Raw genomic sequence first — 26,184 nt, 5'->3', positions numbered from 1 at the left:
GGAGGGTGACTCAGCAGAGTGAGGGAAGGGAGGGTGACTCAGCAGGGTGAGGGAAGGGGAGGGTGACTCAGCAGAGTGAGGGAGGGGAGTGTGACTCAGCAGAGTGAGGGAAGGGAGGGTAACTCGGCAGAGTGAGTGGGACATTTTCCAACAGCCATGACCAGTAGTCCTCACAGTGGTCAAGGTCGGAAAAGACAAGGACGTCTGATGAGAAATTGTCACAGATTGAACAGCACAGAAGAGACGGGATGATGGATTTGGATGTGGGATCCTTGACTGGCCTCTGAGACATAAGAAGGACGTTAGTGGAAAAACTTTAGACTTTAGGATAAAATCCTAAAGTCTGCAGTTTGGGGCATGTGAAAATGTCAGTTTCTCAGGTTTGATAAACGGACCCTGGCTACGTCAGTGTTAATATCAGGGAATCCCGGGGTATCAGCATGAGCAACTCTGTCCTATTATTTTTAACTCTTCTCTATACCTACAATTATTTCAAAATGAAAAGATTTAGGAACGATTTAGAAGCAAACAGTAGTAGAACTGCTGCTGTGTCCTCATAGAACATCTGTATTTAATAAAGTCTAGTTTATGATTTTCTGGGACACCTGAAAGACCCCAGCCAGATATCAGAGAGAGCTGGATTTGAATTCTTATTAGAATAATTCTTTGTAATGGAAATTTGGGCAAGTTATTTAACTTTTAAACTAAAATACCTCATATGTAAAATAAAGTAATTTTATTAAAGATTCCTGTAAAGATTAAATGAGAAAATATACAAAGCATTAAGTACATAAAGGAATAGTTTCTTCTCTCTCCTTATTTCTGTGTGTAAATGAAAACCAAAATATGCAGTTAATTATATGGGTATATTAACCAAAAGAGATAACGAAAACTTAGGTAGAAGAAAGGGACATTTAAATAATTTTAAAGCTATAATTTCTGTTAAAGATCTATATCAAATACATCATTCTTTTTTCTTTCACTTGGTTTATTAAGTTCATCCAGGGTTTATCCACTCGAGTGAAGTAAAATAAAATATTCAATTAGTACAGTGAATATAGGTGACCAGCCAGATGATACAAATGACAATCTGGTTTTTTCTCATTGGCTCCTTTTTCATACATAAAATTTTCCAAATAATTCCATTTTCTTATCAGTTTGACTTATGCGAATACAGACTTAACGTGGCTTACTTATGACTATATTGTACTTACTGGTGTTCGTAATGGCTTTATAAGGTCTCTTTTTCTGTGTTTGTTATTAGGGCCAATTCTTGAAATCATTTACTTCTTTCCACACTGACAGAATCCTTCATGTCTTCGATTTTCAGTTACTAACTTTTAAGAGAGGTTTTTCTATGACATAGGAAACGTAGTTGACTTTTGATTATTTTATGGAGGCTTGACCTGGTCTTCAATGTCTTCCCTTTATATGTCTTATATTTTAAAATATAATAATTTCATTTGCATTTAATTAATTTTTTCTAATGTATTTTTTAGAATAAGTTTACTGCTAGGATTTCATGGCAAAAGGTTTAGCATATTTTGATTTTTTTATTTTTGTTTTTGAGACAGGGTCTCACTCTGTTGCCATGCCTGGAGTGCAGTGGTGTGAACAGAGCTGGCTGAAGCTTTGACTTCCTGGGCTCAGGTGATCCTCTCACCTCAGCCTCTCAAGTAGCTGGGTCTAGAGGTGCATGCCCCCTTGCTTGGCTAATTTTTTTAGTGTCATCTTTTTGTAGAGACAGGGTTTCACCATGTTGCTTAGCCTGGTTCAAACTCCTGGGCTCAAATAATCCTCCTGCCTTGGTCTCCCAAAGAAGCTGGAATCACAGGCACGTGCTACTGCACCCAGGCTATTTTAATTTAAGTGGAAATGAGATCCAAGTTAATTCCAAGTTTATTTCCAAGGTCAAGGATTGAAGGATGATATGTGATAAATTCACGTGAAAGTTGGATATGACTGACCTTTGGAAGGTGCTCTCATATGCCCCAGGAATAACTGGTGATGGGGTAGGACAGAGTGGTGTCAGTGGTAGGAGTGAGCCCCAGGGGAGGAATCCGATTTGTTTTAAACCGCAGGAGACACTTCAGTAAGAGAGGTAAACAAGAAGCAAGCAGGGAATTGACGTGATTGGATCCCACAAAGGAGTTTAACAGTATTAGAAGCAGGCTAGACACGGTGGCTCACGCCTGTAATCCCAGCGCTTTGGGAGGCTGAGGCAGGCAGATCACCTGAGGTTAGGAATTTGTAAACCAGCCTGGCCAACAGGGTGAACCCCCATCTCTGCTAAAAATACAAAAAATTAACTGGGCATGGTGGTGGGTACCTGTAATTCCAGCTACTCCTGAGGCTGAGGCAGGAGAATGGCTGGAACCCAGGAGGCGGAGGTTGCAGTGAACCAAGATTGCACCACCGCACTCCAGCCTGGGCGACAGAGCAAGACTCTGTCTCAAAAAAAAAAAAAAAAAAGAAAAAGAAAAGGAAAGTCAAGAAAGGAGAATCCAGGCAAAGACTTGAAAGACTCGTAATTTTTTCACACTGTCCTTCCCAAACCCACGCCCGCCTGGGACCTCGGAGTATGACCTTGTTTGGAAACAGGGTCTTTGTTGATCCCGTTAGTTAAATTAAGATGAGGTCACACTGGATTAGGGTGGCTCTTAATCCAATGCTGGGTGTCCTTGTGAGAATATCAAGTGAAGACACAGAGAAATGGGGGAGGACGTGTGAGCGCAGGCAGGGAACAGAGAGAGGCAGAGGCCAGCCCGGGACGCCGGGAGTGGTTGCATCTGCCTGGAGCTGAGAGGCAGGGATTCTTCTCTGGAGACCTCAGAGCTCGTGTGGTCCTGCCACACTTTGCCTTTGGACACCTGGCCTCCAGGACTGTGAGAGCACACGGCCACTCAGTTCGTGGTGATTTGTTGGGCAGCCACAGGAAATGCACATGCTTTATTTTCCTTTCGGTACCTGCTAGGAAGGGACACCTGAGTAAGGTGGTCAAGCTGGCGTTTCCTTATGAAAGTGATTTCAAAAAGATTTTCTAAGGCTGGGCGTGGTGGCTCACACCTGTAATCTCAGCACTTCGGGAGACTGAGGTGGGTGAATCACCTGAGGTCAGGAGTTCAAGACTAACCTGGTCAACATAGTGAAACCCTGTCTCTACTGAAAATACAAAAAAAAAAAAAAAAAATAGCTGGGCGTTGTGGTGCACACCTGTAATTCCAGCTACTCGGGAGGCCGAGGCAGGAGAACCCCTTGAACCAGGGAGGTGGAGCTTGCAGTGAGCCGAGATCAAGCCATTGCACTCCAGCCTGGGCAACGGAGCAAGACTCCATCTCGAAAAACAAACAAACAAAAAGATATGAGAATGCAGATAGAACATAAAAATAACCTTACACGTATCAAGTGTTCAGATAGAAATAACACACACTGAGGAGCAAAATGTTTGTGGTTGAAACATATATAAGAAAGTGGGAAATATTCCACCGTCTGTTTTCCACCCAGACAGATGAGTTTCCAATAGCTCCAACCACGCTGGGTGTCCAAGAGCTCTGGCCCTGCGTGGCCTCTGCCTCAGGGGATGGCAGTAACACCCTCAGTGCCTCAGGTGGCTGCTGGAGTGACCCTGCAATTCTCCAGCCAGGTACCATCGGTTCCATTCATTCCCTGCCTTGGATCCTCCGACTGCTTCCGTGGTCCTTCCATATCCATCTTCCTAAACTTGAGATTTGACCTTGTCAATCCCACGTCTTATAACATCCCATTGAATTCCTTTATCTGCCGGGCACGGTGGCTCACGCCTGTAATCCCAGCGCTTTGGGAAGCTGAATCAGGCGGATCACCTGAGGTCAGGAGTTCTAGACCAGCCTGGCTAACATGACAAAACCCTGTCTCTACCAAAAATGCAAAAGTCAGCTGGGCATGGTGGCAGATGCCTATAATTCCAGCTACTCCCGAGGCTGGGGCAGGAGAATCGCTTGAACCCAGGAGGCAGAGGTTGCAGTGAGTGGAGATCACGTCATTGCACTCCAGCCTGGGTGAAAGGGCGAGACTCCATCTCAAAAAAAAAAAAAAAAAAAAAAAAATCCTATTTCTTTTCGCAGTACTTATTCAAGATGTACAAATGCTCCCCTTACGCCTGTAGTTTGGCAACCCCTTAAGTCTATTTTTTTTGAAATTTTCTCAACATTTATTTAATGAGGAGAGTAAGAAACTGTTGTTTTAAGTGAATATTATTATCTCTTCTGTAAAAAAGGGGGATGTACTACATGCAATGAATATTTTGAAAGCTCTTCTCTTGTATGGAATTGTCTTCATTTTGCTGCACTCACAGACCCAACAGACTGTGCCACCTTTCCCTAGTTTCTTGTTTTAAAACCAGCTGCATCGTTAGTGTGGCCTGAAGTTGTACTGAACAAGCAGAATAGGGCATTGTAAAGATGCCTCAGCAAAACCAATAAAGGTTTGCACTGGCAGAGTGGGTCAGCTGAGGTTCCTGAAACCAGTTTTCCACTCAAGGACACTGTCTGCTTCCTGAGCTGCTGCACCAATACCCACTTCTCCAGTTCTGTAAGTGGTGAAATAGCAGAGACCCCAAATCTCCTCCCATAGCTCCAGCTTTTCCCCAAGGCTGTGACTGGGAGCACCTCCCCCCTGGTGCACCCTGCAGTCCATGCCTTGTGCTGGGATGAACTCCAGTTCAGCAGCCTGGCACACGGGTTCCCAACCAGTGGACCCACATGCATCTCACTGGTTCCTTTCTCCCACTCTTCATGCCCCTTCCCTCCTCCGTTTTGCTCCGTGCCTGAGTCAAGTGGACTCACTTGTACCTCAGAAGTAGCTGACTCAGCCGGGTGCGGTGGTTCACACCTGTAATCTCAGCACTTTGGGAGGCTGAGGCAGGTGGATCGCTTGAGGTCAGGAGTTCAAGACCAGCCTGACCAACATGGTGAAACCCCATCTCTACTAAAAATACAAGAATTAACCAGATGTGGTGGCTCACGCCTGTAATCCCAGCACTTTGGGAAGCTGAGGCAGGTGGATCGCTTGAGGTCAGGAGTTCAAGACCAGCCTGACCAACATGGTGAAACTCCGTCTCTACTAAAAATATAAAAATTAGTTGGATGTGGTGGCTCACGCCTGTAATCCCAGGTACTTGGGAGGCTGAGGCAGGAGGAGAATCACTTGAACCCGGGTGACAGAGACTGCGGTGAGCTGAAATGTCGCACTCCAACCTGGGTAACAGAGCAAGACTCCGTGGAAAAGGAAGAAGGAGGAAGAGGACGAGGAGGAAGAGAAGGAGGAGGAGGTGGAGGAGAAGGAGGAGGAGGAGGAGAAGGAGGAGGAGGAGGAGGAGGAGACAGGCTCTCTCTCCTTGAGTTCTTTCTGTTGCCTGATTTACCCGTTTCCCTGATTTGTCTTGGATGAGTTGTGCTTGTGTCTTGCCCACCGTGTAGAACAGGTACCCACTAACATTGTGTGTCTAAGGGATGTTTCACAGCCGCACTGTATCCCAGTGTGGACGGGGCTGGGTAACCCACAGATCAGGGAAGCGCCAGGCCCGACACTGCAGGGGGCCGGGAGGAAGATCCCGCCCGCTCTTGCTACAATTCACATGTCCTGCATGTAGAGACTCAAGGGTCTGAGAGCAGACAAAACACTGGGCTCTGGCTCCTGTAGACCTGGGAATCAGGGCTACAGAAGCCCAGATATTTGAGGACTAGGTGCGGGAGCTGGAGAAGGCTTTGTCAGGCAGTAGGCATTTGATCATGACTTAAAGGGAAGAAATCCTTTACTCTAAAAAACAAAGTTGAGAAAAAAGGCTTTAAGAGGGCTTATAGAAAGCTACTGTAACTTGTACATATTATTAGTATTTTTGCTGCAAATTACTTTGGAGATCGTGTGTGCTATATTTATACACCTCATTCGTAATATTTAAAATCCATTCAAACTATTTTACTTTGTGCCCCTCTATGCTCCTTACAAATAGTTTCCCTGTTGTTCTTCCTGCCTGAGTCTGGGCCAGTGAGCTTTGTGGCTCCTTTACGGTGCAGACACATCATTTTCATATGATGAAATTCATTAGGATTCATTAAATTTGATCATAAAAAGAGCTTGGTATCCCCTGGGGCAAGTTCATTAAAAGAATCTCTTTGGTTCTATTATGAATCATTTTCCCTTATCCAAAGGCAGCGCTGAAGATTTGCTGTGGGCAGGAGGCCCCGCAAGACAGATTCAGGAATCCAGCAGCCAAAAACCGAAGCCTGCACTGAAATTTCTGAATAAAAATATCCCAGTGGGAGAGGGAGGGCCATGTGGCTGTCTAGTGGCGCTCTGTGCTCGGTGCCAACTGCATCTCCGAGGACTGACTGGCACAGACGGTAATTATATCATTGCACGTCGTGCAGGGAAGAGCTGGGTGGAGAATGTGTGTGAGCTACTGACGGTGGATCTTCCCGGTAGGTCAGAGGAAATCTGTTTCGTTATCCATTGAAAGATTTTAGATGCATAGCTTCTGAAAGCCACGGCTTGGAAGATAACCATTGAGCCCTGAGACATTGCCTCTGTATCCCCTTTTCCTTCCACAATTAGAGCGTCCCCATAAGAGTAGGAGCTTCCATTCCCTTGGCTTCTCTGGGCAGTTTCACTGAGGTGGGACATCCTCCTGGCTGCTCTGCAGGTGACTTGAGTAGTGATGGAAATCATGACAATACTATTCATCTAAAAGCCACATGCAAACATAACAGGAAGAGAGAGTTGGCTTGCTGAATGCACTTCACAAGAGGGTCTCTTGGTGTCATTTGAATGCCTTTTCTGCAACCTGTCTCCACTCAAAAAATATCTGTAGTGCTGACCATATTTTAACACTTACTGAAGAATGTGCCACTTGCTTCTTGCAAGAGAGTCACAGTTCTGAATCAGAAGGTTATTTATTCATCCGATTTTGTAGCACGGGGCTGCCAGCAGGATGGGGCCATGTTGCCAGGGGTCGTCATATGGCTAAGACAGAGGGAGGGAGGGTGGGAGATGCTGTGACAGCCCCACAGCTGAGAAAGCAGCGCCAGGCCCCGGGGTGTGAGCCTGAGACCGCCTCCAAGAAGAGCCAAAGAAGGGACTGGAAAGAACAACTAACCTGCAAATAGAAAGGAGGTGTGTGTGCCTCAGCAGCTGCTCTCTGGAGAATCTCATTTCATCTCCTGCTCCTGGAATCCAGCTAAATATCAGGTGGGCTTTGGGGCCCTTGCACCTGCTCTACAAACCCTACATTTACACACACATTTATTTATTTATCAATTTTTATTTTAATTTTTCTGAGACAGGTTCTCACTCTATCACCCAGGCTGAAGTGCAGGGTGCAATCACAGCTCACTGCAGCTTCGACCTCCCAGACTCAAGGGATCCTGCCACCTCAGCCTCCACAGTAGCTGGGACTGTGATCCTGTACCACCTTGCCCGCCTAATTTTTTTTTTTTTTAAAGATGGAGTCTCCCTGTGTTACCCTGGTTGGTCTTCAACTCCTGGGCTCAAGAAACACTCCTGCCTCAACCTCCCAAAGTGCTGGCATTATAGGCATGAGCCACCTTGCCTGGACCCTATATATGTGTTTTAAATAAACGTATTTGTTTCTCAACATTTTTAATCATTAAAAAACTTTAAGATTGCAAAATGAGAGGGGTTGGGGAAGAAGATGAATAATTATCTTTGGTTCAATTAACTTTGATAGATGCTGTCACTATCATTCATTTAGCTGTTTGCATCTACTGCTTTTTAATGTAATTAAAAAACATACTTTGTATTTTGAAACTGTAGCTACATGGGGGGAATAAGTTCTGGTGTACTATAACACTGCAGGGTGAACATGTTCAACAAAAATGTATATTTCTGAGAAACTAGAAGAGAAGATTTTGAATGTTATCACAAAGAAATGGTAAATATTCTAGGTGATAAATATGTTAATTACCCTGGTTTGATAGTTATGCATTATATATTGCTCTATAACCCATCAATAGGCATCCTTATTATATGTCAACTAAAAATAAAAGGAAAAAATACTTTGTATTTTGGAATAATTGCAGAGTAACAGGAAGTTGTAAAAATAATTAATAGAGTCCCTTCATCCACCTCCCCCATGATGTCATCTTCTGTCACAAGGTCAAAGTTCAAGGTCAAAGTACAACCTCAAAGCCAGGATGTGGTCATTGGTACATCAATGTTAGCTGGATCACACAGACCTAATTCAGTGCTTCGCAGTTTTTACATGCATTCGACTGCGTGTGTGTGTGTGTGTGTGTGTGTGTGTGTGTGTGTGATGTCTGGCAGAGTCTTACCCCATGCTGGATTTCCATAACCACCATCACAATCAGAATGCACACCTGTTCCAGCCCCACTAGAAACCCCTTGAACTGGCCTTTCATGTCTGCCTCCCAATCCCCAGTCCCTGTCCCTGAGCAACTGTGAATCTGTTCTCCATCTCTACTGTCATTTAGAGAATGTTTATAAATGGAATCACACAATATGGAACCTTTTGAGGTTGCCATTTTTCACCAGGCCTGATGCCCCGGAGATCCATCTGGGTTGCAGTGTGGGTCACGAGTCCGTTCCTCTTTATTGCTCAAATAGCAGTTTGTTCTGTGGATGAACCATAGTTTGCAGAACCTCTCACTCACTGCAGGAAGTTTATGTTGTTCCAGTTCTGTTTTTTTTTTTTTTTTTTTTTTTTTCTGCTGTTACAAAGAAAGCTGCCTTACGTATTCAGGCACAGCTTTTCTGTGTGGGTTAGTTTTCATTTCTCTGGGATCAATGCCCTGGAATACCCTTGCTGGGTTACATGGCAGGCACGTGCCTGGAGTTGCAAGCAACTGCCAACCTGTTTTCCAGAATAGCTGCACCATTTTCATTCCCAGCAGCCATGCATGAGTGATTTCATTTCTCCACATTCTCACAAGCACTGGGTGTTATGACTATCTTTTATTTTAAATGTCCTGATAGGAGTGTCATGGTACTCCATTGTGCTTTTTATTTGCACACCCCAGTGGCTAATGCTGTTGGACATCTTTCCATGGGGCTATTTACCATCTGTGTCTCCCTTTCAGTGAAATGTTCCCTAAGTGGGTTGCTTGTTTTTTTACTGTTGAGATTTGTGAGCTCTTTTTAGATTCTAGATACAACTTCTTTGTCAGATATGAGGTCTGCAAATGATGTCTTCCAACCTGTAGCTTGTCTTTTCATCCTGTTAACAGGGAATTTGAGAACACAGAATTTTACACTTTGATGAAACTCACTGTCTTTTTTTTTCTTGTGGTTCATGTGTCTGGTGTCATGTCTCTGAACTCTTTGCCCGGACTTAGTTCCTGAAGATTGCCTTCTATTTTTTCTTCTAAAAGTTTTACATTTTTTATTTTATATTTATATTTGTAATCTATTTTTAATTAATGTTTTTACAGTATAAGTTTCAGGTCAAGGGTTTTTTTTTTTTTTTTTTTTTTTTTTTGCTTTTATATTATATATGTAATAGCTCCAGCACCATTTCTGTTAAAAGACACATACTATAAAATTTACCATGTTAAGCATTTTCAACTGTACAGTTCAGGGGCATTAATTACATTCACACTGTTGTGCAAGCAGCACCACCATCCACCTCCAGAACTTTTTCATCTTTTCAAACTGAAACTTGGTACCCATTAAACAATGATTCCCAATTTCCCATCCCCCCATTCTTTGGACATCTCCACTTTCTGTTGCTATGAATTTGACAAATCTAGATGCTTCATGTGAATAGAATCATGCCATATTGTTCCTTTTGTGACTGGTTTATTTCATTTAGCATAATGTCCTCAAGATTCACCCATGTTGTATAATGTGTCAGAATTTATTTCATTTTTAAGGCTGAATAGTATTTCCTTGTACATGTAGACCACATTTTGTTTATGCAAATAAAACAAAACAAAACAAAACTGAAAGCAAGCCTTTGAAGAAGTGTTTGCACCCCCGTGGTTCAGCAGTGCCATTCACAGCAGCCAAGAGGTGAAAGCCATCCCAACGTCTGCTATCACTTTTTGTTTTTGGAAAAACTATCCTCCCTCCACTAAATTGCTTTTGCTCTTTTGACAAAAATCCATTTGGTATATTTGTGTTGTTCTTTTTCTGGGGTTTCTGCTCTGTTCCCTTGGGCCATGTGTCTGTCCCTCCATCCATATCATAGTCTCGATTATGGCCACTGCAGAATAAGTCTTGAGGTCAAGCAAAGTGCATCCTTCCATTATTTTTTCCAAAAATTATTTGAATTGTTCCAGTATTTCATCTTCCCTTGTAAACTTTCTTATAAACGGCATTGTCTATGAAGCCTTGTTTGGAATTTTTATGAGAATTGGGGGGATCAATCTGGGGAGAAATGGCATCTTTCCCACATTAAACCTTCCAGTCCTGAACACAGCATGGATTTTTGAATTCATTTAGGTATTCTTTGACTTATAATAATGCGCTTTCTAAGATTATACACAGCTTTTTGTATGTTTTTGTAAAGATAGGCTGAAATTCAGGAAATCCTCAGCAAGAGACAAAAAAGAAAAAAAAAAGAAATATTGAAATTTTGTCCAGTGACGTGTGGATGGCAGCTCACACAGACTCACGAGGGCCAACTGCGTGCATCTCCTCCCCGCTCTGAGTTCAGCGACGGCACCTTGGCAGGGGAAATTGGCAATAGTGGGCAAACGGTGGACAAATGCCAAAGCCCACCATACAAATGGACAAATTCCATGAAGCAGACTGTCTTCCTTCCTGCCTGCCCTTCCCTTCCCCTCCCCTCCCTTTCCCCTTTCCTTCCTTCCTCCTTCCTTCCTTCCTTCCTTCCTTCCTTCCTTCCTTCCTTCCTTCCTCCCTCCCTCCCTGCCTCCCTCCCTCCCTTCCTTCCTTCCATCTCTCATCCTTCTCGTTCCCTTCCCCTCTCTTTCTTTGAAGGGGATTGTTAAACACCCACCTGCATACCCCTGACTATATCTAATTCATGGCTCTCCTATGAAGCTGAAGAGTGAGCCCGTGGTGAGGGGCAGAATGAAGAGAGGTTGATTCATGGGCATAAATATATGCAGCTAAGGAAGGGCTAACACCTAGTGCCCCGAGATCAGCAGGGTGACTATAGTTTACCATCATCTATTGTACACTTCAAAATTGTTAGAAGATAATCATTTAAATGCTTCTAACATAAATAAAAGACAAATATTTAAGCTGTTGGATATTAATTACCCTGATTTCATCTTTTCATATCATACGAATGTGTATGCCCTGCAAATATGTGCATCTATTATGTATCAATATAAAAAATTAGCAAAGGATAAATAAGAACGATCCCTTATGTCTGTGCCCTGGTTGTTTCTAGAGCTGGTGTTCCCGTTGTCAACATCCATCTTCCTGGTCATCACATTTGTTTTCTTATCTAGCACTGAATGATGTATCTACCCATTTGTCAGGATAAAAACGTGGCTTGGAGTGCAAAAGAGGGGGAAAAAAAAAAGTCCCAAACCCACCAAACAACCAAAAATAAGGGATGTGTAAGAGGCTGAATTTAGGCATATCCCTTTGGTGGAAAATCACGTGAGATTCACATGATGGATTAATTTAAATCAAGCAGTCTGCCTAAGCATTTAGCCAGTATTAAGTCAAGATTTCTTGTATTTGCTTTATATTTGCATTGCAATTGGCAATTGGTTAAAAAAGAAAAAATAAAACAACGATTACAATTTGAAAAAGGACAAATCGGTTTCTAGCAAAGCTGTAGCCATGATTACCCATCTTCTCCCTCTTCAAATACAACCTTAACCATAGCCCTACAGCTGGCCAGATGTGATCCTGTTGGCTAAAATGAGATCTTTGTGTATTAACCTATGTTGAGCTATGTGGTAATTCAGGCTGTACATTTTTATCCCAGTAGGGAGTCTGGCAATGGAGAAAGTCTCAGTGGAAAGATTCCCTCGTTCAGAGAGAGAAGTTAAGCCACTCTCCTGGCTCCCTGGGCTGGAATACGTGGGGCCAACAGGACTCACTAGGCCGGGAACCCCATAATTTGGGATCAGTCCACCTGCATTTGAACCCAGGCTCTGATGCTCGCCTGGTCTTTGACCTCAATAAGTCTCTCCATTTTGTTTTATTAAGCTACTTTTTAGTATTATGACAATGAGGCTATTATTCCAAAGTATGTTGACGGCTTTTAAAACATTGGAAAAGACCGATAGAATACCCTGAACCCTTCCTTCAACACTCAGAGATAGCAGCTCTTCATGTTTGAGTGTGACATCCTCCAGTCTTCTCTTTCTATGCCAGGATATAATTATTTAACTGCCTTGTTTTCTCCTTTATTGTCGTTTTCCCCAGAAATATGAGCTTATATTTTTCAGTTAACTTCCTGTTGTGAATATTTTTATTTGTCATAAAATCATGTTTCTGTGAATCCTGGGAGATTCGGTAATAGTTGCAAATACGTGAAGTGATGGGCAAAAAACAATGAATGCCTACTATCCACATTTCTGAGAATAAAATAACAAGAGCTGAGTTAAAACGTAGTAGAAAAGGTGATCACAAGATTTTGGTAAAGAATTCACGGAGGAGGCTGGGATTACGTTTAACACACAACAAATATCTGGATTAAAATCCTTAAAAGCGTGAGTGTACTAAACAGCTTCTGAGGAGCTAGGAGGGTACGGAATCTTTGGAAGTGTTTGTTAGGATAGATAATGGATTATGACAGACACTAGTCTGTCTTGGAGATTCCAAAACAATTCTGCCTGGAACGGGAGAGAGAACTAGGTCATCTTTCAAGGCCTCCACCAAGTCTGTGATTCAGTGATTTGTCTGAATAATTGATGATGTGAATTGTAGTTACTCCCCGCTCCAGGGCAGACAGTATGCATGAAGGCAGTTGTAAAGAAAACCGTGCCGCAGACGCACCAGTGAGTCATTTAGATGCTGGGTCGTTTCTGCTTGCTCTGCTGTGAGGTCAGCTGCATGTGCTTAAGCAACTTTGCTTCAGGTCACATCCTACGGGACACCCACGTCAGACTACTGCCTACTAATCATAGAACCCTTCTTGTTCCTTTTTTCTCTTTTTCTTAAGCAACAATGGGTCATTTAACAGGACATTTATTTCAGCCCTAAGTTGTATTATCCTTGGTAATTTGCATATACCAGTATTAAAATGTTGCAGACTTCTGTAACTATTGTCTTGATCTAGTGAAAAATAAGATATCTATGTATCTGGAGAGAAGTCTGTTCTCCGGAGGCGGCCGAGCACTTGCGTGCACTGGATGAACGGGAATAGGGCTGCATGAGGGCTGACCTGGATTTGACAACGGCACCAGGAGGAGGCCGGTGTGCTGCCCTGAACAGTGGCCCTTGTGCTAAATACGAAGCCTCTCTCTCCCACAGGCACAGCCCGTCACCTGCGTCTGATTTTTGCTCCTCATTTTCTTCAATTTTCACTCTATTTATAGTTGAGAACCTTCCATTTCCCCCTGGTTGAAATACATTAGTTGCCATGGAAACTGCGATTCCCCCGTGTGGATGGAGCCGAATGACACCTACAATTGCAGAGCATGGTTGGCGTCGCCAGGGCTGGGAAACGGGCATCGTGGCTGGAGAGGGCGCTGAAGGGCACAGATGGGAATAATGACAGCACACAGCACAACCGTCAGGGGCGGATGCAGCACCCCTGGGTCAGAAGTCGTGGAAGAAACCACAGGTAACCGAAGCCTCCCATGCCCCACACCACACGGAGGGGCGAGTCCCATCATAGGCCTAACCCCTGCAGGGTTCTTATTTTCAGAAAATAAAAACTGGAGCTATAGCTGGTACTTGCAAAAAAAAAAAAAATGCATTTTCATTTTGATAACGTACTAAAATCATTGTATTTTCGAATGAATTTTTTTTGCACTTCTGTATAGGGATGATATCCCTCTTGCCACGTATTTGAGTTCTTCCTGACATAAGAGAGAGTTTAGCACACAGCCCTGAACCTCCCCCTCTTGCCTGCTCTTTCTTGGGACACCGGGCTAGATGGGAGAACAAAGGGTCCGTGTGAGAGTGCCACCGAATTCAACGGGGAGTCAGCAGGTCTCCAACGCGGCACAGCAGGCCTGTCCCGACCCTTCGGCCTCAGCTCTCTGGTTTCCCCAGGTTAGGTCGTTTCTGGAGTCGGCGTTGACCTTCTTTTTGCGTCCTAACCCAGCTCCTCCATCCCATGGTGTCCTTTTCTGATCTGTATTCTCGTTCACAAGTGGGTCCCGGAATCTTACAACAGCTGGGCAGCAAAACATGGACAAACGCTATCCAACGGACTCCCACCTGGAAGCTACAGCTACGCCAAGGGAAGCCCTTCTTTTATTTTATTTCATCTTTTTTTTATATTTTTAATTATTGAGACAGAGTCTGGCTCTGTCGCCCAGGCTGGAGTGCAGTGGCGCGGTCTCCGCTCACTGCAACCTCCGCCTCCCAGGTTCACGCCATTCTCCTGCTTCAGCCTCCGGAGTAGCTGGGACTACAAGCACCTGCCACCACACCCTGCTAAGGGAAGCCCTTCTCATACGACCTCAATCCCCATACATTCCTTCTCCCTGGAGACGTCAGTTCCACGTTCCAGCGTAGATAATTGCTCATGCACCATTTGTTCCTGTAAATTTAGCACAATCAACGCTCTCACTCAGTGGTTTTCTCTTTTCCTGTGATGTTTGCTTTATAGACTATTTGTAGTCCTATTTCATCTACACCTTGTTCCTCAGAATTCAGCACCTTGTCATGAAACCCTCCTACCCTTGACTCCTCCCCTGTCCTGTCTCAGATCTTGAGTCTACAATCTTCCTACAGGAAGGAAGGCAAAGGTGTGTGTTTTAAAATTCTTAATATGACTCTACGTCTAAAAGAGACATTCGTTTCTGTTGATTAATTGGAGAGAGTTTCTTCTGAAATATCGGAAGCGCAGCACCCACCAGCTGTGCCGCTTGAGGTGGCAGTAGAGGAGGCTGTGGGGAGACAGGAACTGTACTCAGCACTGTCTCCGCGCACAGGAGCACAGAGTGTGCGCTACACACAATAACCCATTTAATGTTTGCAGCCAGGCTCTAAGAGAGGGGGCTATTTTTGTCCCTATTCATAAATGGGGAAAAAGTCCTGAGACTTTGCCAGGATCCAAGGGGAAGTTCCCCCTCTGAGCTCTAAAGCTTCACTGAAAATGAACTGACAATAGGCAGATTAACAGGAGGAAGAGCATACACATTTACTTAATGTGCATAAGCACAGAGGAATCCCAGGAGAATGATTACCCAATAACCCAGCCAGGTCCACACACTTCTATACTCTTGGGATACAGTATAGGGGAAGAGAAGATGGGGAAACCTTGATAATTTTTGAGGGGTAGTAAGTAGTTTTCAGAAGGAATGGCTGGACCCAGTGCTCGGACACTGGACGATTCTCTTTGGAGGCTGAATGGAACCAGACGGTGAACACTGGTTTGGAAGAAAGTTGAGCTGAGCTCCAGGTGTGGTGTTTAATTTTCAGTCTCTTCCTCTGTCACATGAGAGATAATCTTCTCTGGTTAATTAAATTTCTGGGAAAGGACTGAAGGCAATTGTGTTCCCCTTTGCGGGGCTGGTATCTAGGTAGAGAAGGAAGCTTCGGAGAATGGCCACTTCCTGTGCATAAGGAGAGACAGAGGCCTGAGAGGCAGGAGCTGGTGGGAGGGCAGAGAGACTCAAGTCAAAGCATCGGGTTTGGGCTTTGTTCTCGTTCTGAGCACCGGGTTTGGGCTTTGTTCTCTGAGTCCCAGCCATTGTTTAACTCCTGCAAGGTGGGCAGCCGGGACCGTCTGTCTGACTCCCACACTCATCTCTCCGCACCTGCCTGGTGTTCAGCCTCTTCCTGGAAGCTGCAGAGTCAGGTGGCTTCATCCATTTCTCCATAGACACAAGAGCATCTAGATGGCTCCACACCTTTCCAGCATCTCTCTCCTTCCCTGACAGGTCTTAGTCTGTTTATTTTGGCCTCTGTTTATTTCCTGAAATCTGGAAGTTAATTCCTAAGTTGACAGTGAGAAAACACTGGTAAAAAGCAGCCCTAGGCAGCGTCATTTCATTCTTGGCCATGGTTTCCCCTCTTTCTTCTTTTCCTTTTTTTTTTTTTTTTTTGAGGTGGAGTTTATCTCTGTTGCTCAGAGTGGAGTGTGGTGGCACGATCTCAGCTCACTGCAACCTCTGCCTCCTGGGTTCAAGTGATTCTGGTGCCTCAGCTTCCCGAGTAGCTGGCATTACAGGTGTGAGCTACCACATCTGGCTAACTTTTGTAATTTTAGAGGAGACGGGATTTCACCATGTTGGTCAGGCTGGTCTCGATTTCCTGACCTCAAGTGATCCACCCACCTCGGCCTCCCAAAGTGCTGGGATTACAGGTGTGAGCCACCGTGTCCAGCCTCCCCTCTCTCTTCTAACTTCTTGCTTTACGGAGCTCTTGTCAAGGTAATAGGGTGCTTGGCAGACCTGAAGGAGATGTTCAGCCATGTGGCTGTCTTTTTAGGTAGTGCCTGTCATTGGAGCAACTACATCATTAGCAGACAGTCATAGAGATAAAAATAAAAAATACAAACCCTTACTTAGGTCAGTAGGGAGAAGGCACATGGCGTGTCTGTCAGTCTGTGTGAGAAGCGCCTGCAGAGCAGACCTGAGATTCTGTCGCTGAAGTGGGTGTGTACCGTGTCTTGGTACAAACGCCGGCTCCGGGGGAGATGCAATATGTGGTTAAGAACAAGATTTATTATACAGATTAATTATGTAAGGAAGAGGGTAGACCTACATTGCTCTCTGGGTAAAGGATAGACTTAGGCACTGATCAGAAACGGTCTCTGTTTACCGAAATTCCTTCTTTGCACACAGAGCTGTGTAGTGAAAATGCCCGTCCTACACAAATAATTTGTTATAACAAAATGAGCCAGTTAACTCGTCAGCTGAAATCAACCTAATTTGGGTTAAAAATTCTTCCTTTGTGTTTTTTTTCTTTCCCCCCCTCCCCCTCCTCAATTCTTCCTTTCCTAAAAGGATCTTGTTACTTGATAAAAATCAAATTGGCCCCACGTTGATTTATTTGGTCATTGGAACATGGAGACTTTTGCCAACATAACTATAGAACCTCTGTTTTTGTTTGATTTTATGACAGGGATGGGGTCTCACTACGATTGCAGGTGTGAGTCGCCATGCCCAACCAAAATCTCTTCATAGATGCGAAGTTTGGGAAGATGTGCCAGGTCCCAGATTCACCTCCCGTATGACTCCGGGGTCAGGAGTAGGTCCCCTGAGAGCCCCAGCCACTGGACTTCACAGGCAGCTAAAATGAAGGAAGAGGCTGGAAAGTCAGGGCCACTGATTTGCTTCAGGAAAAAAAAAAAAAAAAAAAAAAAAATCAGAATTCTTAAGCTTACCACCACTATTTGATAAGAAAAGACATGCTAATGAATAATTAAAAGGAATGCTTATCAGGGATCTGCCAAGCTTAGAAAATTGAAAGAATTATGCAGGTAACAAAGCTGCGTGTATTTTAACAAGGGCAGTAGAAACACAAGAACAGACGCATGCTAAGTCGGAAGAAGAAGGAAGATTCTAGAATTGTGCAAGACAGGCCTGCACTGCTGGGGACCCAGATTTGAAGAGGGTGGCCCCAGGGGCCACACAGTCTTTGCAGATGCCTGGACCGGGGTCGACTCTGCGTCTTCCCTGGGGGGGCCGCGGTGCCACAGTCTTTAATTTGCTCATTGATAAAACATTTTCTAAGGTTAGTTCCTATATTATTTTAAAAAGTGACAGGTTAGGGAATTGAGGCTAAGGCGGTTGCTTCTCAATCAGCTTTTCTCGACAGCACAGCTGATAAAACATAGGATATGGTCCTAAGATGAACTGGGTCTAAGTCCCTGAACTATCGCTGAGGGGCCATCAGCTGTTCACAGAGGGAGTCACTGAACCCCTTGCCTGGCTTTTGCGTCTCACAGGTGTGTGTGTGTGTGCTGGGGGCTGTCTCAATAATGTCCACTTCACCAGCATCAATGTAGAGATTAAACTCGCTCACAGGGAAGTCCTAGCAGAGTCATTGTTGACTGTAAGTGTTCAGTCAACCAGAGCTGTTTTCATTACCACTCTAATTTCCACAGCTCAGGAACATAAAGGAATAACACGGAATTATACGGACAAAGGTGTGGAGCCAGTGTAGAAAAATCACTGGGCCATCAAAGACGCCCCAAATAATCATTTATTTCTGAGGACACTGGAGGTAAAATACTCCAGAGCCTCTCAAACTTTTCCACCGCGGGGCCGTAGGCAGCATGGAGCAGAGCCAGCTTCGGGCAGGGACCTGGCCTTGGCACAGAGTCCTGGGCTTGGAGTAATGCTCTGCCTCCCGTGTCTCGAGATTCTTTTTTTTTGAGACGGAGTCTCGCTCTGTCGCCCCCGCTGGAGTGCAGTGGCCGGATCTCAGCTCACTACAAGCTCCGCCTCCCGGGTTCACGCCATTCTCCTGCCTCAGCCTCCCGAGTAGCTGGGACTACAGGCACCCGCCACCTCGCACAGCTAGTTTTTTTGTATTTTTTTTTTTAGTAGAGTCAAGGTTTCACCGTGTTAGTCAGGATGGTCTCGATCTCCTGACCTCGTGATCCGCCCGTCTCGGCCTCCCAAAGTGCTGGGATTACAGGCTTGAGCCACCGTGCCCGGCCGTGTCTCGAGATTCTTAATGCCTTTTGAACAAGGAGCTCCTGTCTCCCCTTTGCTTTGGGCCCTCTGGATCATGTGGGCTGTACTTGCAGGGCAGAAGATTGTGCTGACTCCGGATGAGACTGTGGCTGCTGGGACTCCCTGGCCCCTGGAATCTGGGTTTGAGAAGCATGGGCTTTAGCTTAGGGCGGCAGAGTTAGCAAATGAAAATACAAACATTGCACAGGACGTACTTCTACTGAAGTCACCATCCACCCTTTATCTGAAATTCAAATTCAGCTAGGCATCATGCCTTTTCAGATAAAGAAACCCAGGCACTCAGGTGAGCGGCTTGGTCAAAGTGACTAGTAAGAGAAGGGACCACATTTGAATCTGGTTGTCCGGCTGAGACACCAGCTTTTTCATCTCAGTGACTGATAAGAGACTTTGCAAAGATGTCAGAGTTGGATAAAAGCTGACCCGGAAGCAGTAGCAGCCCCAGCCAGCTCATAAGTCCTGCAGGCCTCTGCCAGGTCCGACTTAATGATCCCCTATGAGCTGAAGAGACAGGTGACGTCTTTCGTTTATAATTATTCCAGTTGGCTTTGTGAAGATGTCCTTGTGTTTTAGAAGAAAACATATCCAAGTACAGGAAGAGTCACTCTCAGAATGATTTACTCAGGCAGAGCTTAGGTGAGGATTACTGAATGTAGCAGAAAGTGGAAGTAAATTCCTTTCCAAATACCTCAGGATCAGGAAAATTCAAACAAAGCATTTGGTTTGCCTTTTTGCTTCTGAGGCTGAAAACTGCGTATGTTTAAAATGAAAGGTAACCCAACAATTCCGGAGTCATTTGAACTTAACTCATCAATGCGTTAGTTTGTCAGTGGAGGTCCAAGTAAATATTTAGAGCAGGGATGTTCAATCTTTTGGCTTCCCTGAGCCACATTGGAAGCAGAAGAATTGTCTTAGGCCACACATAAAATATGTTAACATTCACAATAGTTGATATGCTAAAAACATTGCAAAGAATCTTATAATGTTTCAAGAAAGTGTACCAATTTTTGCTGGGTGTCATTCAAAACCATCCTGGCTTACATGCAACCCACAGACTCTGGGTTGGACAAGCTAGTTTTAGAGCTTTTTGGCTAAAAACATACACACACATTTTTTAAAAAATGATTTTATGGTACCATTTAAAAAAATTTCTTAGAGAACTACACACACATCTTTCTGCTGAAGTGTTCAGGTGTGAGCCCATGACATCCCTGCTTTGAGGCCCTGGGTCTTCCAGTGTGGTCTTGCAGACAGGACACCTGCCCACGTCTCCTGCTGTACAGGAGGCCATGGCATTCCCTAATCCTCCACCTGTGGCTGGGCTTCCTAAATGTGGCTGTGGTTTTTCTTTCCTTTTGTGTCTTTGCTCATTCCACTTTTCTGAGATACTTTCCAAGTTCAACCAAACTCAGGGCTTAACTATCCAACATATGCAAAAATCCACCTCCTAACTGAAGTTGAGTTGAAATGTGAGTACTTCTGAAACCAGCTGAGTGGCATGTTTCTAACAATGACTCTTATAATTCACTTGATATTTGAATATTTTTTCTGTAACTTTTTTTTGGCAGGAGGGGCAGGAGGGAGGACAGAGTCTCTGTCACCCAGGGTGGAGCCCGGGCTGGAGTGCAATGGTGCGATCTAGGCTCACTGCAGCCTCCACCTCCTGGGTTCAAACGATTCTCCTTCCTCAGCCTCCCGAGTAGCTGGGATTACAGGTGCCTGCCACCATACCCGGCTAATTTTTGTGTTTTTAGTAGAGACAGGGTCTTGTCCTGTTGGCCAGGCTGGTCTCGAACTCCTGACCTCGGGTGATCCACCTGCCTCCGCCTCTCAAAGTGCTGGGATTACAGGCATGAGCCGCTTCATCTGACCTTTTTCCGTACACTTTTGAAGATGATTGAAACATTTAAAATAATTGTGTCTATTGGACAGATACAACAATGGGTTTTAATAATGTTTTAGAGAGTTGACGGGACAAATTTGTACTGAGTGTTTAAATATCTGTAAAAATGTGTAAATATTTAGAAATATTGATGTTTAATATTGAAAGGATATTAATTGTTTAACAGATTATAAGATGAATGAATTGAGCATTAAAAAAAGGTATCACCAATAGTGCTGGTCTCTCGGCTGTATCCGATAATCTCAGTTAACAAATAAGGCAGATGCATAGAAAATTGTTGTGGATTTGTCAGAAGACGGAAAGTGGCAGGTAACTGAGCCTGAATTGGACCCAGCCACAGATGCAAGTGTTGCTATGACAGGTTTTGGAAACCATTTACTGTGGAAACTTGGTGTGCCAGGGAGATTGACAAATGTTCTATAAGATAGAGTGTAGGGATCAAGTTCATTTGGAAAATGCTGACCGCTACATCATCTCTTAGGGACACACGAGGCAATCTGGCGTATTAAAGATTGTGAGAAGTCCTGTCTGAGCCAATAGAAACACAAGGCAAATCACAAGTACCACTAAAATCTCCTCATAACGACACTGATAAAAGTAAAAAGGGAATAGATAAAATCAATTTTAATGGTGTATTTAACCCAGTGCATTCAAAATGTCGTCACTTTACTATGTAACCAGTAGGAACACGTCCGTGAGGCATTTTTGACTCCTTTTTTCATGTCAAGACTAAGAAATCCAGTGTCCGTTTTTGCATTTGATGAGCATGTTTTTTTTAAAAACATTTGTTTTTGTAGAGATGGGCTCTCACTCTGTTGCTCAGGCTGGCCTTGGCCACCCAAAGAGCTGGGATTACAGGCATAAGCCACTGCCCCTGGCCTTATGAGCATCTTAATTCAGACCAGTATGATTCACAAGACACCCTGGCTCCATGGCCATGTGTAGCTGGGACCATGTGTGGGGCAGGACAAGTTTTCTTGAAGAATTCTGTTCAACAGCATTAACCTCCACCATGTCATATATGCATCTGTCTTTGGAAAGATCCCCCATTCCCAGCACAAACATATACATAAACATATACTTTTTTTTTTTTTTGAGATGGAGTCTCGCCTTGTTGCCCAGGCTGGAGGGCAGTGGTGTGATCTCAGCTCACTGCAACCTCCACCTCCTGGGTTCAAGCAATTCTCCTGCCTCAGCCTCCTGAGTAGCTGGGATTACAGGCGCCCGCCACCACGCCCAGTCAATTTTTGTATTTTTAGTAGAGACGGGGTTTCACCATGTTGGCCAGGCTGGTCTCAAACCCCTAACCTTGTGATCTGCCCGCCTTGGCCTCCCAAAGTGCTGGGATTACAGGCGTGAGCCACCACGCCTGGCCAGCACAAATGCATTTTTGAATTGGAACACCTGGTGACACATCACCTCACCAGGCCTGACGATACACAGAGTCCATTTTTGGGGAGGTCGCTGTGTGTCAGGGACACGTGTGAAGTGGACACTGATCTTCCAGTCTGCCCGGCGCCTTCCCGTGTAGCCCTTTGCTCTTTAAACATCAGGTACTTTGCTAAGAAACTCGGTGCCATACAGCTGTCTCCAGGTATCCCTGGGGTCTGGGAACGAGCTCCCTGCTCACCCCAGTTACTGGCTGTGTGATCATGGTCTACAACAAGATGAATGTCTCGCTGTTCTCATGCTATTTAATATTTTATTTATTTTTCTCTGATAGGAATGACAGCCCGTAAGAGGATGTGCTCACCATGAAGCGAGGAAGCTGCATGCAAAGCACATGGAGCTGCTGTCTCTGCAGCTGGGAGGCCTGGTGCAGGGTCTTGCTGTAACCAAGGGCTCCGGGCGGAGGATATGGAGAGACGTGCATGCTCAGCTCTCTGTGCAGTTCGTGATTCATGAGACACCCAAAACACAACGGTCTCCTGTCTAAATGGAATTAACTCAGTCTCACTCACAAACATCAGGGAGGGACCCACCTCACAAGCAAATCCAGACTATCTGAGAACTGGCGACTCTCTCACTATCTGAGACTATCTGAGAGTGTCGGAAGAAAGCTGCATGTGATGGGCCTCTCTGGAAATTATCTGAGGTTTCCTTTAAAACACAGTCCTTGAGGTCTACTGAAGGCAAGGAGGCTGCGCAACCAGCAGATGCCAAGGAACCTGATCTCAGACCTGATGCAGTTTCTAAGATGGTGTGGGGAGGCGGGGAGGGGAATACTGAATAATAAGATTACTCAGAGCTACTAACGATCCTGATTCAGTAATTTTCTGCTTAAAAAGGCACTTCGACCTTTTCCAAACCCAGATGTATGCATCTTAACAGAAGGTCGTTCCCGTGCACAGCGAATGCGGCCTAGATTTATAAGAGAAACTCTGATAGATTTCTCAGCTGAGTGAGAGGGATGACACTGCTCCTATTTATTGGGTAAATGATCTATTTTATATGTACATGCACATAATGCATAAATTACACAAAACAGTCTCAGCATGGTTAATGAACATGCCTGAAGGCTAATAAAAAAAGTGCTTAACTAGTTATTTTATTTTTTTCTCCTTTATATATAACATCATTTTACTTAATAGCATAAATCAAACTGAAAGACCATCTATATTAAAACTTAAATAACTTTTCGGGCTATGTATAGGCATAAAATGAAGTGTCTGGGGTAGAAACAGCGTTCAGATTGCCCTGAGATGAAAGGTTTACCTGCAATCTGTATTTCTTTTTCAGGATTCCCTCTTACTTAAGATGAGTCTAAATATTAAAGAATATTGCAATTATTTAGGGGTTTTGCTTTTTCTTCATGGTCAGTGTCCGTGGGGCTTATCAACGTTGTGAACACACATTCACACTGAGAGGTGATGTGAGCATTAGACACACAGGATTGAACTACAGTTCGGCCAGTAACCAGTGGTGCAATCTAGCCGAACTCCGTGAGTGTGTCTCAGTGTCATCTCTAAAATGGGAACACCAGCATGGCCACTCTCCATTTGGCGAGAATCCAGTGAGATAGATGCAAACCACCAGCACCAGGCTGACAACTGGTTAACCATGCAAATGCATGCCAGCTGCAAACCATGGTGAGCAGCAATGCAGAACCTGAATTGTACGAGCAAGAAGTTCGAGTGCCTGTAGGCTGACTACCACAATGGCCACATGGAAAATATTACTTATAACAAATATTCAGTGAGCACATGAAAATACGTTCAACGTCACTAATCATTAGAAACGTACACATCGAAACTACTGGGAGATAGATACTACTTCTCATATATTAGGCTATAGAACTAGGTTGGCTACTATTAAAAAAAAAACCAAAACACCAAAACAACAAGTGGTGGTGAGGATTCAGAGAAATTGGAATCATGTTGAGAAATAGGTGCGTTATTGGTGGGAATGTAAAATGGTGCAGCCTCTGTGTCAAAGGGCAGTTAAAAAACTAAATGTAGAATTACTGGATGATCCAATCATCTCACTTCTGGATATACACCCAACAGCACAGAAAGCAGGGTCAGGAACAGACTTTTGTGCACCTATGTTCATAGTAGCATTATTCACAACAGCCAAAAGCTGGAACCAACTCAAGATCCCGTGGTTGCCAGGGACTGTGGTGGTGGAAATGGGAGTTAGTAATTAATGGGGACAGAGTTCTAATTTGGGATGATACAAAATTCTGGAGCCAGATGGTGTTCGTGTTTGCACAACAGTGTGAATACGCTTAATGCCATTTAACTGTACATCTAACGATGATTAAGCTTGTACCTTTTATGTTGTGTATATTTTGCCACAATTTGACAACGACGCAAAGTATAATGAAGTTTCTTCATGTTTCAAAATACTGAGCAGTGGGAAGCTTCTTTTGAGTTTTCTCAGTGGCAGCCTCCCTCTTCATTCACATGTTAATTCGTTCATTCATAAAGACTGTCCTGAGCTCCTGTCATGTGGCAGATACTACAGTAGACGTGAGGTCCAGAAATAAACATAGTGCAGGGTCTGATCTCCCCAATCTAGAGTCTAGAAACGAAAATAATCCCAGGAATAGATTAGCGCGGGATCACACTGCCAGTGCAGTTCACAGAGGGAGCGTTTGTAAGATATTGAAAAGGTAAAAATAGAGAAGCAAAGGGATGAGAATAGAAAAAGTGACAGAAGAGAAATACATTTTATGTAAAATCAATAGGTGACCATAGACATCCCATTTTTTCCTGTTACAAAAAATAACTGGATTTCTGTTACCCCTTCTGCCATTTGATTTAAATTTTCTATTAACAAAGGTTCCCTAGATTGCTAAGGATACTGAAGGTGGTGTAACCTACTCCTTACAGTGTCTTGCACATGGGGAAACTGAGGCTCATGAAGTCGAAAGGCAGAGTAAATGTTCACACGATTAAATTAGTGACAGACATGTGTCTAGAATCCAGGTTTTCAGAAACTGACAGTTTCCTTATATTACAGGGCTTTTTCCAAGCTGGCCAGACACCTGTTCCCAGTGACCCAGAACTTATTGATGTGATCTCATATTTACGGAGCGCTATCAATGAGCTTTTCAAATTATAGTTACATCATTAAGACCTGCTTTTTATTAGGGGGTTAGGCACATTTTCTTATTTCTGTAAGGGCAAAGGACTTCATTCTGGTTAGAAAAGATAGGCAAGGTCTGGGCTCCTGACATAAAGTTCAGACCCACTTACTGGAATGTAAATCTGCCCATTCGTTTATTATGCATCCATTTAACAAGCAGGCAACACGTACATTGTTGACTATTAAATGCAGCTGGGATGTAGGAATGAAAGGGATGGGCGTAATTTTGCCCTTAAGAACCTTACAATCTGGTGAAAGTAAATTCTACCTTTCTAATTGGCTACTTGAACATAGGAATTGGAAGAGGAAGCAAGCCAGCTGCTGTCAGGAAATCAGAACAGATGTGCCCAAACAGAGTTCATCCATTTATAAAAACCAAAATCACACACACACAGACACAATCCTAAACCCCAAATACTGCTCGTAAGGGCCGCCATGACACCCAGGAACAGAAACAGGATTTGGAAAGGGTTTTTTAAGGATTCATTAAGAAAAAAATATATTTAAAAGAAATTTTGTTCAATATTCCTAATTTTACTTTATTTTATAATATTTATGGGGAGCACCTGAAAACTGTTGGCTTTAGGACAAATGCAGTTGCTCCTGTCCTGTCATCTCAGCAGGCCAGGAGGCCAAAGTAGGAGGATTGCTTGAAGTCAGGAGTTCAAGAGTAGCCTAGACAATACAGCAAGACCTCATCTCTACAAAAAAATAAAAATAAAAAATTAGCCAGGTGTGGTGGTGTACACCTGTAATCCCAGCTACTCAGGAGGCAGAGGCAGGAACATTTCTTAAGCCCGGGAGTTTCAGGCTGCGGTGAAACATTTCTTAAGCCTGGGAGTTTCAGGCTGCAGTGAGCTGTGATCACACCACTGCACTCCAGCGTGGGTGATGGAGTGAGACTCTGTCCCTAAACATATAAAAAGG

Source organism: Piliocolobus tephrosceles, chromosome 9 (assembly GCF_002776525.5).
Source record: "Piliocolobus tephrosceles isolate RC106 chromosome 9, ASM277652v3, whole genome shotgun sequence".
In the NCBI taxonomy this organism is placed as follows: Eukaryota; Metazoa; Chordata; class Mammalia; order Primates; family Cercopithecidae; genus Piliocolobus; species Piliocolobus tephrosceles.
Note: the sequence above shows the minus strand (reverse complement) of the source record.